Genomic DNA, 13379 nt, shown 5'->3' with positions numbered 1-13379 from the left:
TAGAGAATCCCATAGACATAGAAAGCCGTTTGATTACTTACCGGTTTACGGTTGTACTTTTCGGCGCCACCTGTTCGCAATTCATATTAGGCGCCACGCTAATGAAACATTTTATAGACAATCCGTCAACTACCTCAACAGAATTACAGAGAAATTTATATGTGCATAACGTCTTGACTAGTTTTACAGATGAACAATCACTTTAGAAATTGTACACGCAGTCAAGAAAACTATTGTCAAAGGCAGGATTCAACCTACGGTCTTGGAATTCTAATAGTACAGAATTACAGAACGTCGCTGGACGAGACAAGATCGGCGCCATTGTCAAAATTCTAGGCATGAGATGGGATAGGGAATCCGACAATCTAAGATTTCAACAGATTGATTTTATGGAAAAGGACAAAATGGTAACAAAGCGTGAGGTTTTGCGCACATCGTCTAGAATTTTCGACCCCCTAGGATTAATACGGTGAAAGCTAAGCTGTTTATGCAGACTCTATGGAAGGCAAAGTTGGATTGGGATGAATGTTTGTCTGACGAATTGTGAAGTAAATGGCAGGTAATCGCTTTGGATATCGAGGAGGCTACCAAAATAGTATTTCCACGAATGTTAACGGAAGGAGTTATTAACGAGAAAACGTCGCTACATATTTTCACAGACGCCAGTCAGTTAGCATACGGAGCTTGTGCTTACTTAGTTACAGCAAGTTCATCGGTCATCGCCATGGCTAAAAACAGAGAAGCACCCGTAAAACAGATTTCACTATCACGTTTAGAACTTATGGGCGCGCTTATCGGAGCCAGATTAGCCAAACATCTCCTTAAAATCACAACAACAGAACATGTGTATATGTGGAGCGATAATCAAATTGTTTTGAGTTGGATTAAATCTTTAATAGACTTGAAACAGTTCGTAGCAAATCGACTTAAAGAAATAAGAACATTAACAGAGAATGCTGAATGGAATTACTGCCCAACAGATGACACTCCAGCGGATTACTTAACTCTCGGAATTTACGCTAAACATCTTAATCACATCAAATTATGGATGAACGGTCCACAATGGATTTTAAACCGTGAAAATTGGCCGACATGGATGAGGAAAATAGAAGACTGCAACACGATAGTAACTGTTAGCGATGACTATACAGACGATGGAAGTATAAATGCTTCAACACCAACAATTCCAGATATAGACAAACAACGATACAGATCTTTCGAAAAAGCAATTAGAGTAACAGCATACGTCTTGTGTTCTATACAGAACCTACGGAATTCAAAAGATAAACGGCAAATCGGATTTATCAGTGTTGAGGAGCGACATAAAGCATTAAAAGTTATAATAGGAGCAGTACAACACGAAACGTTTAAGGATGAAATTGATAGCTTGAATTCATCTTCACAGAAAAAAAGTGCCACTTGTTCGACAACTTAAATTATACACAGACAAAAATGGATTACTACGATGTACCGGGAGAGAATACAAAATGCACCTGTGGAGGAGAGTACAAAATATCCGTTGTTATTGCCATCACATCATAGTTTTACGTCCTTAATCGTACTGGATGCGCACACCAAGACTGTACATGCTGGACTTAACAGTACAATCGCTTATATTCAACAGAAATATTAGATACCCCGAGTAAGGCAGTGCGTTAAATAACAAATTCGTAAATGCGTTTAATGCATTAAAATATCAGGAATGCCTTACAGCGCACCCGATCCGCCACCGCTACCTAAAGACCGAGTCAACTACGATTATCCTTTTTCAGTAACCGGCGTTGATTTTACAGGAGCTTTGTACACAAAAGGAAAACACAACGAATTAAACAAAACGTATATTTGTTTATTCACATGCGCCGTTACACGAGCTATACACTTGGAGATAGTCACAGATTTAACCGAGTAGTCTTTCATACTTGCATGTAAAAGATTTGTTGCCAGAAGATCTATACCAAGGATTATGTTGTCCGATAATTCAACAACCTTCAAGGCTGCCGCCGAAAAGATAACAAGATCAAACCAAGACAACCGTATACAAGAAAAACTTTCCGATCAAGGAACTGAATGGAAATTCATACCCAACAGAGCACCGTGGTTTGGAGGCTTCTGGGAAGGCCTTATTGAACTCATGAAAAAGTCAATTAAAGCAATACTATGAAAGACATGTGTCACTACGGAAATGTTAAATATAATTGTAATCGAAATCGAGGGAACTCTAAACCAGCGTCCGATAACTTACATTTCTACTGACATTAAATATCCCGAACCGCTGACGCCAGCGCACCTGTTATATGGTCACCGACTTGACACCCGATCGGAACAGAATATTGACAGTGTTACATCTGAAGATTTGCACGTTATACAGAATAAAAATCTACAGAGACAAAACGAACTAATCAACCACTTTCGATCAAGATAGAAACACGAATATCTGGCGTCACTTCGTGAATTCCACCGTACGTCTGGAAGAAATGAACAAACAATACAAATAGGAGACATTGTACAAGTACACAATGATACAAATCGTATAATGTGGAAATTAGCAGTTGTACAAGATTTAGTTCGTGAAAAAGATGGACTCATTCGATCAGCTAATATCAAGACCGGCACAGGAATTACCAACCGCCCAATTGTGAAGCTCTATCCGCTGGAAATACGCAGTACAAATGGTGACAGTGAATGAACTTTTCCGCCCGGGAGAAATTAGTTTAAATATAGACTGTTCAAATTAAGTATGGTTATCATATTTACTAGTTAAAGTGTTAAATTATTCAAACGTGAACAATGAAGTTTTTAAAGAACTATTAAGAGACTGTAACTATGATTTATTTTGTTTTGTGACGCAATTGATCAGAAACATTAAATTTGAACTTAAGTATTTTTCACATTGTATTTCACATTTGAGTTAAATATGATTTTCTGCGGCCCCAGAATGTTAAGAATTGCGCTAACGTTAAACGTACCCTTTTGCGGTGCGGCCGCTATCTTTGTGACGTCGCGTTATTGTGATGTACGATTATGTTTATTGAATAGAAAGTTGTAATGGCAGACGTATTTATATCTATAACGCCTTAGTCAAGCTTACGATCATGATTAACAATACACAACGCAACCCATTAATCTACAGACCCTTAGCGTTGTAATGAGCCATAATATACCCCTATGGTATGTCTGGGAGGTGTTGAGATTGTCGCGGGAACATAACGTCCGTACTATTTTACTTGTCCATTGTCGACGTCGTATTGTCAGTGACGTCACCTTGGGCGGAAATACGTTACTAGTATATTAAATGTAATGGCTGAACAGTTGTCGTTATACACATTACCTTAACTATCATCTATATTTATGGTGCCTTGACCAATGGATCTTGAAAAATTGAAATCAGTCAGATCTAGGAACAAAAGCGCTGTTACCAAACTATTCCGCAGATTAGATGAAGCAAAGGAGAATACGAATTTCGATGAAGAAGAAGTCATTATAACGCTCGGAAGACTTGTGCAAAAACAAACATTGTTTGAGGACTGAAATGATCAAATTCTTAAGATAACAGAACCGGAAGATGTGGAAAATGAGATTATTGATTCATATGAATATTCGATGAATATGGAAACGAAGATTCGACATGTACGTAAGTTCATACAAAATGTCCAAACCCCGCAGTCCCGTCAGATTGAATCATTACATACTACAACTCACACATTAAATCAAGAAACTATGCTGTTGTCCCAACGCACAACATAGCCAACACACACAACGCACAGTCCTTTGAAAACCCGTCTGTCCAAGCCAGTCACACATTCAACACGCACCAAGTACATTTTCTTCAGCTAGTATTCAGAGTCACCGCCTACCAAAACTTACGCTTCCAACTTTCTCAGGCAACATTTTAGAATGGAAAACCTTCTGGGACTCATATGAGTTGGCCGTACATCTAAACCTGTCACTTCCAAATATACAAATGTTTAACTACTTGAAAGCACAGCTAGAACACGAAGAAATATGATCAATAGCAGGTTTCGCACTCACAAATGTAAATTACGACGAAGTCGTAAATTTGAGAGGTTCGGTCAACCAGACAAAATTATAAATGTAAACATGCAGGCATTATTAATTAGATATCCCTTCGCCTAGAAATTAGCTTACAAGCTTCCGAAGTTTTATGATAAAAGGGGACTAGAAGCTTTGGAACGTTACGTGTTCCCATTATTATGAACACATTACCCGGGGAAGTGAGAAAACGTCTCGCGCGAGAACTCAAAACAAAAACTTGGGTATTACGGGACCTCCGTAAAAGCATATTAGACGAGATAAATATTATGGATGCAGGTCAAGAGATAGAGTCGACACACAATTTGCCCACAACATCGTCTTTCTTTGCTGCCGCAAAATCGCCGAATTCCAAATCTTACAAGAATATTGAGACTAGACCTCGCATTTTCTGTAAAGAAATACACGCACCTACCCGTTGTAACAAAATAACCGACACAGAATCGCGTATGAACATGGTCAAACGAGAGAAGTTATGCCTTGACTGCCTTGGTAACCACAGACTAAACGAATGTTAATCTAAAAACACATGTAGACATTGTAATAAGTAACACCAAACCAGCCTGTGTAATGCTCGTCCAACAAATAATATAAAACCAGTGACCGAGGTCAGCAATAGAAACAGGGGTAACAGCTCAACACATAGGAATTTCCGCGCGAAAGATAATCCGAGCAGCAAACCGCCAAACTCGCCATCTTCGAATTCGACAAATGTTCACCTTGTAAATGGCAGTAATACAACGGAACACGATACTACCATTTTGTATTCTCAATCGACAAAATCGCGATCAAATGTACTTTTGAAAACCGCTGTAGCACAAATGGATCGTTTTTAACGCAGGACTTAGCGAATAAACTCAACTTACAGATAAAGGGAACAGAGATTATACAGTTGTCGGCATTTGAGGGTGAAGAGAAAAACGCAAGACACCTAGACAAGACAATAATCTATCTGAAAATCGATGCAGGACACGTATTGTCAATCAAAGTACTGATAGAACCGTTGATCGCCAAGCCTCTACAGAATCACGTGCGTAATATTGAAACAAAGTATGGTTATGTGCGTGGTTAAAAGTTAGCGCACACGATCACACAGCAAGATTCATTCGAAATATCGTTGCTGGTCGGTGCAGATCACGACTGGGACATTGTAGAAGACCACATAGTTCGAGGAAACGGTCCGACCGCCGTGAAATCCAAGATTTGATATTTGCTTTCAGGACCTGCATACGATAAGGGAAGCAATACGTCAAACACTAGCATGTTTAATGTTTTTATTTCACACGTTGCTATAGAATACAATCTAGAGAGACTTTGAAATTTGGAATCATTAAGGAGGTTGAAGAAGATGATGCATATATTAGAACATATCAGGACAGATCAATTGATTTCCGTGAAAAATAAAGATTTCGCTGGGTTACCATGGAACATGACCGTGATGAATTGCCTACACATTTAACGGTTACGAAGAAAAGTACATTAAACAGCATTAAAAGACTCTCTCAAAACACTGAGTTGAAGAAATACGGAGACTTTATACAAGAACAGGAACGACGGGGATTCAGAAAAAAGGTGGATGAAGCAGCTGAAACTCCAAAAAAACCACACTACATTCCTCATCATACAGTACAGAAGGAACCGAGCACCATTTATATCAGAATTGTTTACGACTGCAGAAAAAGGAAAAAATGGTAATTCGGATATCTTACGCCGATACGTGAATTCCATGGAACAACCGGTAAAAAGGAAACAGGACCAACAGAACATACTGAGACGAAAAGCAAGTCTTAAAGCCCATGAGACCATACGTAAGTGGATACACCAATGATGTTAAAGACGACCATTAGTGATGTAGTTGATAGACAATTACGCGTTTTGTGCAAAGTTGAATTTTATTTTTATTTCATGAGTGACATTAATTGAATTTAATTGCTAAATGTTATTTCCGTTTACAAAGATTTCATGTGATCAGTATTTCAAAGAAAAACACAACGCCAGAGACAATTTCAAAGTATTATTACTTATTGATGGACAGTTATTTGTCAGTGAAACGATTGATCAATGGACAATTGGGAAATTTGTTTTCAAATTTTAAGTTCATGATAGAATAATACTTACGTAATTGGAAATTACATTAGGACTATCTCCCCCTAATTAGTATTCACACCGCCGTTCGCGCTTTAAAATATTAATAAAGCGCTCAGGTGTATTGACTCCCACCATGCATGCGTGATTCCCCAGTCTCTCTCGGCGAAAAGTGTTCGCCAAAAAAAGATTCGAAAGGGGAGGTGGGTGGGAGACAACTACGTAAGTATTATTCTATCATAAAATTAAAATTTGAGAACAAATTTCCCAATTTGATATTAATTCATAATACTTACGTAATTGGAAATTACATTAGAAGATTTCTAAGCTATCAAAAGCTGAAGAATCTGTACTTTGTATACTGTATTTTCTTCACATCAGTTCAGATATAAATAACATTTTCTTCTTTTTTTTTTCTTTTTTTTTTTAGTGTTTTTAGTGTTACACAGAATTTAAAACTTCTACGTCTATGTGACGTAAAAAGTAAAGAGTTGATTCCTTTGCCTAGTCAGCTGTGTCCATAATAGACTTTACAGATGCGCCGCACAAGATAGACCCAAGGCTCTTGTAGAATGAGCACGAAATTTCTTGTCCTTTTCATTGTAAGCACAATTAATTGCATTAACAACCCAAGACGAAATAGTCTGCGATGTAACCTGTGTGTGCGGTTCAATAAAAGATAAAAACAACTTGTTCTAAAACTCACTGTCAGAGTTCCTGAAAGGTTAAGTTTTTATCAAATAATGATAAATAGACCGTTTAGGATCTAATAACTTATCTGATTGATAAGAAAGAATAAAAATTTTGCTGCCAAAATGTTTTGATCTATCCTGTTTTGATAGTCTATGACGAACAAAAGTCACCCCTTTCTTCTGCACAACAATCGACTCTTCTCCAATACACAAATTGTAAGTCACTGCATCTCCTGAAAGAAGTAATTGCAATTAAAAATGCAGTTTTCCAAGAAACAAATTTCAAATGAGCATGTTTCAAAGGTTCAAAAGGTGCTTGTTTTAATTTTCTGAAAACAAAAAGGTAAGTCCCATTCAGGTGAAAGGACTATTTTGGGGGTCTTGAGTTAAAACAGCCTTTACAAGACGAGTAATGTAAGGATGTTGTCCGACTGGAATTTTTCCAATTGGAGCTAGAACTGAGGATAACATAGATCTATCACCAGCTATGGTTCTATATTGAAGACCTTCTGAGTATAAATATGTCAAAAACTCAGCCGCTTCTGTCAAAGAGGCACTATAGGGATAAAATTCCCGTCTACTACACAAGCTATTGAATTTTCGAAATTTGATAGAGTAATCATTTTGAGCCCCAGAGCGCCATGAGGCTCTAAGTAGTTTTCTAGTTTTTTTTAGAAAAACCTTTATCTTTAAACTGTTTGTCGATAAAAACCATGCAGTCAGATTGAATACTGCTGGATTTAGATGAAATATTTTTGTTTTTGGCTGGTGTAATAGATCCTCCCTAAAGAAGTTTTTCTGCTACTGAACATACCTGAACTATGAGACTTTTGTTGATGTGACCTCCGTACCCTGATTTTGATGCGTCTGTTGTTACTGTTATTGACGTTTCCCAAGGTGTTATTCATCTGCCCTTAACTAAATTTTCTATGTTTAACCATCATCTGAGGTGACCTTTTAGATGTTTTGAAAAAGGAATTTTTATTCCTAGATTTTGACATACTGGTCTCCAATGATAAAGGAGGTGTCACTGAATTGGTCTCATAAAGAGTCTTGTATTTGGAACTAGTTCTATGCATGAAGCCATAATGCCTAATAATTGTAGAAAATCTCTTGCTGTTGCTCGATTTTGCTTGTTTAAGATAAGTTCTACTGCAGAAAGAAGTTTTGACACCCTTTCTGATGTAGGACGAACTATTCCTTCTTTTAAAGAAAACACTGCCCCTATGTATGTTATTTATTGAGTTGGAATTAGGCTTGACTTTTCTAGATTTACTACAAACCCTAAATTTGTTAGGAGGTTGAGCGTTTTCTCTCGTCTGAAATCAGCATTTGTTTGGCCTGATTTATCAAAAACAATCGTCTAGATAAGCCGCTAGACGAATATTTTGGGCTCGTAAATGAGATGCCACTACAGAACACACTTTGGTGAAAATTCGAGGTGCTGATGTTGGACCGAAGCACAGCACCCGATATTGGTAACACCGATTGTTGACACAAAATCTTAGATACTTTTTGTGTGTTTCGTGAATTGGTATATGGAAATATGTATGTTTCAGGTCGAGAGAAATTGCCCAATATCTTTTTTGTACTTATTTTAAGACACTGTTTAGTGAATCCATTTTGAAGTTTTTTTTCTGGAGACCTTGTTCAGAGGTTTTAAATTTATTACAGGTCTGAAATCACCTGTCTTTTTTGGTACTAGAAAAAACGTACTGTAAAAACCGCAGTTTTTTCTTTTACAGGTACATTTTCTATAGTATTTTTTCCAAAAAGTTGATCTATTTCTGTCAACAGAATAGGTAAATCTTTCGCAGGAACAGTTTTCTTTATTCCAGTTTGTGGGATTTTTCCCGAAAATTCCAATAAGTAACACTCTTTTATTATTTTTAAAACCCAACTGTCGTTTGTTATTTTTGCCCAATTTTGCCAACAAAGTTTTAAACGACCTCCCACAGGTATCTCCGGATTCTGACATAAAATATTTACTTGCTTTTTGTAGTCATTTTGATCTATAATTAAGAACCTTTCTTATCACCATCAGCCTCTTGTCTACCAAAACCAAGACGTCTGAAATTAGGCTTAAATCCACCTTTATTTTCACTAGGCTTAGCCGCCATTTTAGGAATGCGAAAATTTGAAAAGTCAATTTTAGCCACTTTTGGACCATTAGTGTTATGACTAGTATGAATGACAGTACTCTTCCTTTTAAAACCAGAAGTTTAATGCTGTCGATTTACGATTTAGTTCTGGCAGTAAATCTTTGATTTGTTCATTTGTTTCTAAACGATTTTCAGTTTCTCTTCAAGATCTTTCGCAAGAACACCATCACTTGACAGTTTAAGCGATAACAATTTGTCATTTATCTCAGTTATGTCCTCTAGACCTGTATCTAACAAGGTAGCTTTCCTACGAAGCAAATGATGAAACGCACCAGTTCTAGCTGTTTGATCCATTGCTTTTACTGACATAGCAAAAATGTCTTTCACCATTTGAACAAGTAAATCAATGTTTGGCTCGGAATCATTCAATGTTTCCATCAATGAACCCAAATCTTGTTGCATTATGCGGTTATAACTAAACCCATTCTAGCTGCTGACTGACCTTTGAAAGCCATATTTTCAAAAGTTGTCTCAGGTTGAGAAAAAAGTTTATTATGAGCTTTATCAGCTTTAGGAACATGCCGTTTACAAAGTAAATTTTGAGTAATGTCATCTAATTTTGTTTTAAGTTTTGTAAGTTTAGTATATCCGCAGATTTATCACTCACAGGAAGTCAAGCCCTATATTCCTCTTTATTTGTTATCAATAAAAAAGAATAATTACAGTGCCAAGATTGATTTAAAATATTAATCTGACTTTGATCTAGAACAATACCACCTTCAGATTTGTCTGGCTTAGTTTTGGCTTCTTCACCAAAAATATCACCAAGAATATCTCTATTGACATTTTCAGTATTTAGAGAATCCTTATCAACTACCGAATATCTCTGAAAACGGTTATGTGTACTGTTGTCAGAATCTATATCTAAATCAAGACCCTTTCTATCGTCTCTATCCGGTTGAAGGGAAATTGCATCATCAATGTCATGGTCATGATTTGCAACACTAAAATTGAGAATGGAAATGGGGAATGTGTCAAAGAGACAACAACCCGACCATAGAGCAGACAACAGCCGAAGGCCACCAATGGGTCTTCAATGCAGCGAGAAACTCCCGCACCCGGAGGCGTCCTTCAGCTGGCCCCTAAACAAATATGTATACTAGTTCAGTGATAATGGACGTCATACTAAACTCCAAATTATACACAGGAAACTAAGATTAAAAATGATACAAGACTAACAAAGGCCAGAGGCTCCTGACTTGGGACAGGCGCAAAAATGAGGCGGGGTTAAACATGTTTTTTGAGATCTCAACCCTTCCCCTATACCTCTAGCCAATGTAGAAAAAACAAACGCACAACAGTACGCACAGTAAAACTCAGTATAAGAGAAGTCCGAGTCCGATGTCAGAATAGGAAACAAAAGAAAATAAACAAAATGACAATAATACATAAATAACAACAGACTACTAGCAGTTACTGACATGCCAGCTCCAGACCTCAATTAAACTGATTGAAAGATTATGTCTTCATCATATGAATATCAGGCACAATCCCTCCTGTTAGGGGTTTAGTATTATACCGTCATAAAATATATGAGAAGAACATAATCCGTGTCATGCCAACAACTGTTTTTAGAATAAATGTGTTTAATTCCGATGCAAAGACCCTTAGGTGAATCAATATTAAAGCCAAAATATGCAATCTTTAATGACCTGACAACAGTATCGTAACTATATCCCTTCTTAATAAGTCTGTTTAAAGGTTTTTTTTAGCTTTTGAGGTGAATACTAACATTTTTGTGCTTTGTAAAGAATATTACCATAAAAGATTGGATGTGAAATACCCGAACGTATAAGATGTCTGCATGTTGAGTTATATTTACGAATGATGTCCTTATACCGATGATAAAATTTAGTAAATGTTTTGACTAGTTTATGATATCGAAAACCCTGGTGTAATAATTTTTCAGTAATACATAAATTTCTCTCGCTAAAATCTAATACGTTGTTACATGTACATACACGAGCGAATCGTACAGGTTGAGATATATAAACACCATAAGATGGTGACAAGGGAACGTCAAAATCTAAAAATGGATAATTAACGATAGGACAGGAAAAATCATCTCTTTTATCATAAATTTTTGTATTAAGCTTCCCGTTAATGATATAGATATCAAGATCAAGGAAAGGACAGTGGTCATTGTTAGTATTAGCTTTATTTAAAGTAAGTTCAACAGGATAAATTTTTTTAGTATACATACTGAAGTCGTCATTATTGAGAGCCAATATATCATCCAAATATCTAAAAGTATTGTTAAATTTTTGTATCAGATGTTGTTTCGATGGGTTTTTGCTGATTTTAGTCATAAATTGTAACTCATAACAATACAAAAACAGGTCCGCAATAAGTGGTGCACAGTTAGTCCCCATTGGAATTCCGATAACTTGACGATATACGGAATCTCCAAAGCGGACAAATGTTATCAAGTAAAAATTCAAGGGCAGATATAGTATCAAAGCATGTCCAACTACTTAAAAATGACCAAAAAGAGTTTGAACATATGTATTCGCATTCCGACTTTTTAAATGCCCATTTAATTAGGTGTGTTAATTTTTTTTTAATAAGAATATGAGGCAAAGTGGTATATAGGGTAGAAAAATCAAAACTTTGAACAAATTCAAAATCACCAATATATGCATGCAATTTATCAAGTACTTCCAACGAGTTTTTGATACTCCAAAAGTAAATAATTCCACTATTTTCAAAGGCCTTATTTGAACAATTTATTATCAGGTTTTTGATTGTACCAAGTGTACTAATAAGTAGAATAGACAATTTAATAGTTGAACAATGACTTGAAGACGAAATAAATCTATATTTGTAAGGTGATTTGTGTAGCTTCGGAAGCCAGTACATAGTTGGGTTTTCATTGTATTTGGTTCTGCTTGTAAAGAAGTAGCTAATAGTTTATGTTTGTTACAGATATCGTTTTCTGCAAATGAAGTCAGTTGGAATGTTGGTGAATTCGTGATTTCCTTTTGCAGAACCTCAATGTAAAATTTACGTCAAACTATAATGATATTATTAGCAGCTTTATCAGCCGGGACAAAACAAATTCCTTGTCTAGTTCTTTTAGTTTATGTTTGATACGAGAAATAGGATTTTTATGGTTGTTGTTAAGAGTAAAATGTTCTTTAAAATGTTGTATACGTATATCAACTATCTTCATTACTGAATTAAAAAAAGAGTCCAAAGATTTTTTGTCAGTTTTTTCCCGTTTTATCCATTTCAAACAGTAAGCACGAAGTGAGTCGTGGATGATATTACGACACTCATTCCAATTAATAATTGACGGGAGGCGATATTTAGGTCCTTTACTGAAGAATGATTTTAACTCTCGGTCGCGAACGATGTTAAGGTCTCCTGTTATAACATGGGAAATGGGGCCATAAGTGTATTCGGAATTACTACAATTACATGACGTAGGTGTTTTTTCACTGATATTTACATCTTTACAGACTTGGCTATAATTAAACACAAATTTCCGGGTAGATTTCTTGTAAATATAACAAATAAGAGGGAGTTCAGTATTAACAAAATATCCAGGAATTTGTTCTTTAACAGAATGGTCGTTAAAAATACCGGCAATATTTACAAAATCAAAACCTTTATTGACATACTTTATCTTAATAAAATGTTTTTCATGATCTTCAGGGCGATCAATTTTGGGAAACAGTTTATAATAACAATATGCCATTATAATTTGAACGATTTCATACTTAGGACTGCAATATGAAATTGTGTTGTAATCCTCTAAAATTTTATTTAATTTATTTATTGGTAAAGAACAGAGCTTGGTTAATAGATAATGTCTGCCGTTGTTTTTTGAAATAGAAATTAGGTCCGAAATATTTGTATGGTTGGTCCGAAATTTTCTTTGATTGCGATTTTTTCTACGCCCATGAGAACGGTTTTTACGAACAGTTTTAGAAACTATATCCAAAATGTTAACAGAATCGGTTCTTGATATATTACCAATTCCCATGATATTTTCATTAAGACCGAGAGGGTAGACTGTCTGTAATTTTTTAATCCAATTTAATTCAATTATTTTCCGTGATCGTACAAACTTTGAATGAGATTCACCAGGCTGCTTATTTACTACTTCTAAAAGCTGGACTGTTAAATATTTAATAGGATGATTGTGCTTTTTAAGATGTTGATAAATGATACTTTTGGATTTATTGGGTCTTTTAAAACGATACAGGTCTGAGAGAATTCTGCCAAACCTGACGTGGCAATATCTCTAGAATCCTGAGAAATATTCTCTCCACCTGAAGTGGCAATTTCTCTGTCCGTTTCATGATGTCCACCTGAAGTTGACAGTTTGAGAAACGAACTTTTCGAAAAGAGGTAGAAAATGTCCATATGAGAATTCACCGAATTC

At 36.0% G+C, this 13379-nt stretch overlaps 1 protein-coding gene across 1 annotated transcript in view; it reads left to right on the top strand.

The window, feature by feature from the left end:
• The first annotated feature begins 559 nt into the window (after nucleotides 1-559).
• The window catches only part of LOC127716622 (DNA-directed RNA polymerase subunit beta'-like), a 226277-nt gene continuing 213457 nt past the window's right edge, over nucleotides 560-13379 (top strand). Inside the window, exon 1 of the mRNA XM_052222871.1 lies at nucleotides 560-563. The gene's annotated coding sequence lies outside the window, so the exon portion shown is untranslated. The remainder of the gene's footprint in view (nucleotides 564-13379) is intronic.

The sequence above is a fragment of the Mytilus californianus genome, unplaced genomic scaffold (assembly GCF_021869535.1).
Source record: "Mytilus californianus isolate M0D057914Y unplaced genomic scaffold, xbMytCali1.0.p SCAF_9, whole genome shotgun sequence".
NCBI lineage: Eukaryota > Metazoa > Mollusca > Bivalvia > Mytilida > Mytilidae > Mytilus > Mytilus californianus.
Note: the sequence above shows the minus strand (reverse complement) of the source record. Positions and strands in the feature narration are given on the sequence as shown.